Source organism: Mandrillus leucophaeus, unplaced genomic scaffold (assembly GCF_000951045.1).
Source record: "Mandrillus leucophaeus isolate KB7577 unplaced genomic scaffold, Mleu.le_1.0 Scaffold1858, whole genome shotgun sequence".
Classification (NCBI taxonomy): Eukaryota; Metazoa; Chordata; class Mammalia; order Primates; family Cercopithecidae; genus Mandrillus; species Mandrillus leucophaeus.
Genome location: NW_012101874.1, coordinates 151,424 through 157,886, shown reverse-complemented (window position 1 = coordinate 157,886; position 6,463 = coordinate 151,424).

The following is a 6,463-nucleotide window of genomic DNA, read 5'->3' as shown; positions in this document are numbered from 1 at the left end:
AATAGATTTGGCTGTCGAGGGAAGGGAGACTGGGGAAGGGAAATGTGAATCTATTTGTACATATACAAATCCATTTGCATGTATACATTCTTTAGGAAGTAGGGTACGTATCTTCTATAGCGTTTTTAAAATTTTAATTTTTTTATACTTTTTTTTCATTTTTATTTTACTTTGAACCCTGAGAAGCTATATATTTTAAACAATTTTAAAGATGGCTTTGGCTGAAAGTTGGACAGGTAAAATGACTTTGAAGAAACAGTTGGAGGCCCAGCACAGTGGGCACACCTATAATGCTAATGTAGTATTTGTTGGGAAGCCGAGTCAGGAGGATTGTTTGAGGCCAAGAGTTCAAGACCAGCCTGGGCAACATAGTGAGTCACTATCTCTATTTTTTTTTTTTTTTCGAGATAGAGTCTCGCTTTGTCACCCAGGCTGGAGTGCAGTGGTGCTATCTCAGCTCACTGCAACCTCTGCCTCCCAGGTTCAAGCTATTCTCCTGCCTCAGCCTCCCGACTAGCTAAGAATATAGGCACCTGCCACCACACATGGCTAATTTTTGTGTTTTTAGTAGAGATGGGGTTTCACCATGTTGCCAGGCTGGTCTGCGTGCCTTGGCCTCCCAAAGTGTTGGGATTACAGGTGTGAGTCACTGCACCCAGCCGCTATCTCTATTTTAAAAAAGAAAAAGAAATTGTTGGGAAAAACTTGCTTCTTCTTGTAAGCAATAAGATGTCATGGTAGCATATTTTTTTCATGGCAGCCCTATTGGTTCCTTACCATTTCCTAATTCTTAAAGGAATAAAACATTAAATTTTAAATAAATAAAGTTTTTGAAGCACATTGAAAATCTTTCTGTTCTCTTTGCTTATTCAGACTCAGTATATATAGCAAAGAGAAATAAGATAACGAAAAATTTACCTACTTTACACTTTCACTCATGGTCAAGTCCCCTCTGTTTACCTACCTCAGATTAATAATTGCTCCTTAGTAAATACCAAGGCCTTCTGAAAACAAAGGCATCCTTAATATAGCTTCAGAGCCTGGTTCTGGGCTGAAGCAGCTTTAGAACACCTGCCAACAGTATTTGTTGTGGAATTATAATAGAATCCTTGTGACATGCTTTGCTCATGTGCTTTTCTGTCTGAGGACAAAACCTCTATCACAGAAAACCTAACACCTACACTCACCAAGAATCTAGGTGGGATGGGAGGGGAGATGGAGGTGAACTTCACAAAGTCTAGAGATCACACATTTCACACATTCCAAGAGCTGAAAATAAGTGTTCTTGCACCTCCAAAGTTATTCTCACAAAACGAGGTGCAATGATAAGTTAACATCTAGGTTTCAGTTACCACTTAGCTGCAGGGGAGTTTTAAAAATTATTACATTTGTGAAATTAGATTTAATAAAAGGAATTTCTTTTACAAGAAGCCTTAAGGAGAGCCTATCTGTTGCCATGTATCATGGCAACCTGTGATCAATTGAACAATTGATCAGCGAACTGATAATAATAAATGTATACATTTTGCAATACAGTCCCCTCTTTTAAAAGAAATGCATTTTTTCATAAGCAGAAGACTCAAAATAAATGTTCTATTTTTAATATAATGCTACAGTGGAGGATTTTAATCTGTTATACACTGATATCCATGTGTCTGGAATGTTGGAGGCAACTCTATTTGAAGCAAGGGGTTGGGCACTCAAGAGACCATCTTCTGTTTAATCTAGAGGGTAAGAATGGCCTGTCCAACCAAGTCTGTGTCCTTCTTTCTCCCTTACACTTTCACTTTGCTCCTGCACCTTTGAATAGATAAGTAAAGAACTTGTGAGAACTATAGGTTTTATCTACTTCAGCAAGTACTCCCTATGCAGGGCATGGTGGCTCACATCTGTAATCCCAACACTTTGGGAGGCCGAGACCGGCGGATATCTTGAGCTCAGGAGTTTGAGACCAGCCTGGACAACATGACAAAATCATGTTTCTACACAAAGTACAAAAATTAGCAGGACATGGTGACACATGCCTGTAGTCCCAGCTACTCAGGAGGCTGAGGTGGGAGGATCAATTGAGCCCTGGAGAAAGAGGTTGCAGTGAGTTGAGATGTTGCCACTGTACTCCAGCCCAGGCAGCAGAGCAAGATCCTGTCTCAATAAAAAGAAAGAAAGAAAGTGCTCCCTGACCATCCCAAGATAATGCACTCTTTCCCCTCCTCTTTGTTACTATAGCTCCAGAAGACCTGTTTAATATGCACCTTTCTGAAAATATTGCAAACTCCTTAATGAAGTCATCTTTGTGCCCCCATGGCCTGGCTCTGTATGGGACATACAGTAGATACTCCCTAAATGTACGTTGAGTGCATGGGTTAAAGTAAAAATAAAGTAAATGGCGAGAAGGAGTTACATATTGTTGGGGTTCAGAAAGAGAAACCCTGAAGACTAGCACTTTGGCATGCTGAGAGGCTTTAGAAGCTGCCTGAGAATCCAGACCCTTCTAACACCTTGTCCTGTCCCTGCCTCCCCAAGAACAGGGTGAGTTTCTCTTTCAGTTTTTCTTATCTGATCAGGAAAGCTTTTTTCCAAGAGAAATGCAATTGTCTTAAGACTCCCTCTTTAGAAATATCATCAAAGAACCAGAAATGATCAACCACCAGAGAAAAGCAGAGACTGGGGTCACCATGCCCAGAAAAATTTTTTATTGATTGATTGATTGATTGATAAAGGGTCTCTCTCTGTCATCCGGGCTGGAGTGCAATGGTGCAATCTGGGTCACTGCATCACTGCAGCCTCGACTTCCAGGGCTCAAGCCGTCCTCCCATCTCAACCTCTCAAAGTGCTGGGGTTACAGGCATGAGCCACTGTGCCCAGCCCCAGACAGACTTTTCATCTATTCTTCTGAGGGCAGCTCCAAGAGATTACCTGGGGCACTTTATCTGCATAAAGCAACGTGCGACACACCTTCCCGTAATGTCTGCCTTCCACCTCCCTGACCCATTCATTCTCCCCAGTGATTTACTACCTGTCAAAAGAATTTGCATTCCTCATCTCCTCCTTCCCCTATAAAAAAGGGTATATAAGCTTTTGTACCACACTGGGTATTTGGGTAATTACTCTGTGATACTCCCCTCTGCCCTTGTGCACATTAATAAATTTGTACGCCCGTTCTCCTATCAATCTGCCTTTTGCCAGTGGCTTTTCAGCAAAACTTCAGAAGCAGAGGGTCTCTTTATCCCTCCAAGGCATTTGGAAAACCACTACTGTAGTGGATTGACTGGTGTCCCCTCAACATTTTTATCTGCTCAGAATCTTGGAATGTGACAATATTTGAAAACAGGATCTTTAGAGATATGAGTTATGTATTTCAAGATGAAATAATCCTAGATTTGGAGTCTACCTTAAATATGATGACTAGTATCTTTGTAAGTAAAAGGAGAGGCCAGGCACGGTGCCTTGTGCTTGTAATCCCAGCACTCTGGGAGGCCGAAGTGGGAGGATTGCTTGAGCCCATGAATTCAAGACCAGCCTGGGCAACAGAGTGAGACCACATGTCTACAAAAAATAAAACATAAAAAGAGAGCTGAGTGTGGTGGTGCATGCCTTTCCTTCCAGCTGCTGGAGAGGCTGAGGTGGGAGAAATGCTTGAGTCAAGGAGTTCAAGGTGGCAGCGAGTCATGATTGTACCACTGCACAGGAGCCTGAGTAAGAGTGAGACTCTTTAGAAAAAAAGAGAGAGAAAGAGAGAGAGAGAAAAAAGGGAGATTGGAGACAGATATCCATAGAGAAGATGACCATATGAAGATGAAAGGAGAGACTGGAATTATGCTGCCATGAACCAAGATACACAGGAACCACCAGAAACTAGAATAGTCAAGGAAGGATTTTCTTCTAGAGTCTGCACAGGGAGCGTGGCCCTGCTAACACCGTGACTTTAGACTTCTGGTCTCCAAAACTATGAGAATAAATTTATGTTGTTTTAAATCACCTAGTTTGTGATCATTTGTTACAGCAGCCCTAGAAAACTAACACACCATCGTTTGGACAGCAACTGTGATCCTAGATGATGGCAAAAGGGCTGCAAACTTATTTTCTCTTCTTATTCCCAGAGAACTAAGAAAAAAATATATATGTATACTTCAGAGATAGTGCAGGTTTGGTTACAGATCCCCACAGTAAAGATAACACCACAATAATAATAAAAAAAAAACTCATAAAATTTTTGGTTTTCTAATATATATAAAAGTTATGTTTAAACTATGCTATGTCTGTTAAGTTGCAGTAATATTATGTCTAAAAAACTCAATGGACAAACCTTAATTTAAAAACATTTCTTTTTTCTTTTTTTTTTTTGAGATGGAGTCTTGCTCTGTCGCCCAGGCTGAAGTGCAGTGGCGCGATCTTGGCTCACCGCAACCTCTGCCTCCTGGGTTCAAGTGATTCTCCTGCCTCAGTTTCCCACATAGCTGGAATTACAGGAGCATGCCACCATGCCTGGCAAATATTTGTATTTTTAGTAGAGATAGGTTTCACCATGTTGGCCAGGCTGGTCTCGAACTCCTGACCTCAGTGATCTGCCCGTCTCAGCCTCCCAAAGTGCTGGGATTACAGACACGAGCCACTGTGCCCGACCTAAAAATATTTCTTGCTAAAAAAAATGCTAATGATCATCTGAGCCTTCAGTGAGTTGTAATCTTTTTGCTGGTGGAGGGTCTTGCCTTGGTGTTGTTGGCTGCTGACTGATCAGGGCAGTGGTTGCTGAAGGCTAGGGTGACTGTAGCAATCTCTTAAGCTGAAACAATAATAAAGTTTGCCACGTCAATGGACTCTTCCTTTCGTGAAAGATTTATCTGTGGCATGTGATCTATTTGATAGCATTTCAACCGCAGAACTTCTTTCAAAATTGGAGTCTATCTTCTCAAACTCTGTCACTGCTTTATCAACTAAGTTTGTCATATTCTAAATCCTTTGTTATTTTAACAATGTTCAGAGCATCCTTCCCAGAAGTAGACTCCATCTCATGAAACCACTTTCTTTGCTTAACCATAGGAAGCAATTCCCCATCTATTCAAGTTTTATCCCAATATTGTAGCAACTCAGTCACATCATCAGACGCCACTTCTATTTCTAGGTCTCGCTATTTCTGTCACATCTGCCATTCCTTCCTCCACCAAAGTCTTGAATCCCTCAAAGTCATCTATAAAGAAGAAGAAGAAGAATCAGCTTCTTCCAAGCTCCTGCTCATGTTGATATTTTGACCTCCTCCAATGACTCATAAGTGTTTTTAATGGCATCTGGAATGGTGAATCTTTTCTAGAAGGTGTTCAACTTTGCCCAGATTCATCAGATGAATCACTATCTATTGAAGCTGTAGCTTCATGAAATGTATTCCTTAAGTAAGAAGATTTGAAAGTCAAAGTTACTGTTTGATCCACAGGCTACAGAATTAATGCTGTATTAGCAGCCATGAAAACATTAATCTCCTTGTACAACTCCCTCAGAGCTCCTGGGTGACCAAGTGCATTGTCAAAGAGCAGTAATATTTTGAAAGGAATCTTGTATTTTTTTTTTTTTTCCTGAGCACTAGGTCTCAATGGTGGGCCTAAAATATTTAGTAAACCCTGTTGTAAACATATTTCCTGTTTGAAATATCTGAAAGTTTGAATTATTGAGAGAATCACCAAAACTGAACATGAGACACGAAGTGAGCACGTGCTTTTGAAAGAATAAAACCAGTAGACTTGCTGGACACAGGGTTGCCACAAACCTTCAGTTTGTAAAAAATGCACCAACTGCAAAGTGCAATAAGGCAAAGCACCATGACTGCAAAGTGCCATAAGGCAAAGCACCATGAAACGAGGTATATGCCTGTATTAGACTAAGTGTATAATGTGATATCTGAGAACATACACATAACTTTACATATGTCATTGCTAAAATTATTTCCTCATTTGACAAATGAGCACATAGGGGTTTAAATAACTGGTGTCAAAAAGTGTGTAACAATAAGACTAACATTTGAGTGATTACTATGTGTTAGGTACCATGCCAGGCTCTTTATTTAAATTATCTTAGCTCATCCTGATAGCAAAACTATACAGCTAGGTACTTTTCAATATTTCTCTATTTAAAAAATGAAGAAACTGAGGTACAGAGTGTAAATGCTGTGCCCAAAATCTCTGGTACTTGGCAAAGGAAGAATTTGAACCCAAGGAGAATGAATCCAAAGCCCAGGTACTATGCTGTATGTGGACACTGTGTGCTCACTACTCTCTCCATCCCTGCCTCTGATTTCACAGGCACTCCACACACCCACTAACTGCCCTTTAGCATCCTGGACATGTGATTCTATTATCTCGGCCATTTCCAACAGAATGCTTTCTTTAACTTTCTTGCCCGTACTCTTATCACATCAAAATAGCAGTAAAGTATGCTTATTTTTCCTGATTTCAGAGCTAATCTTTACAAAATA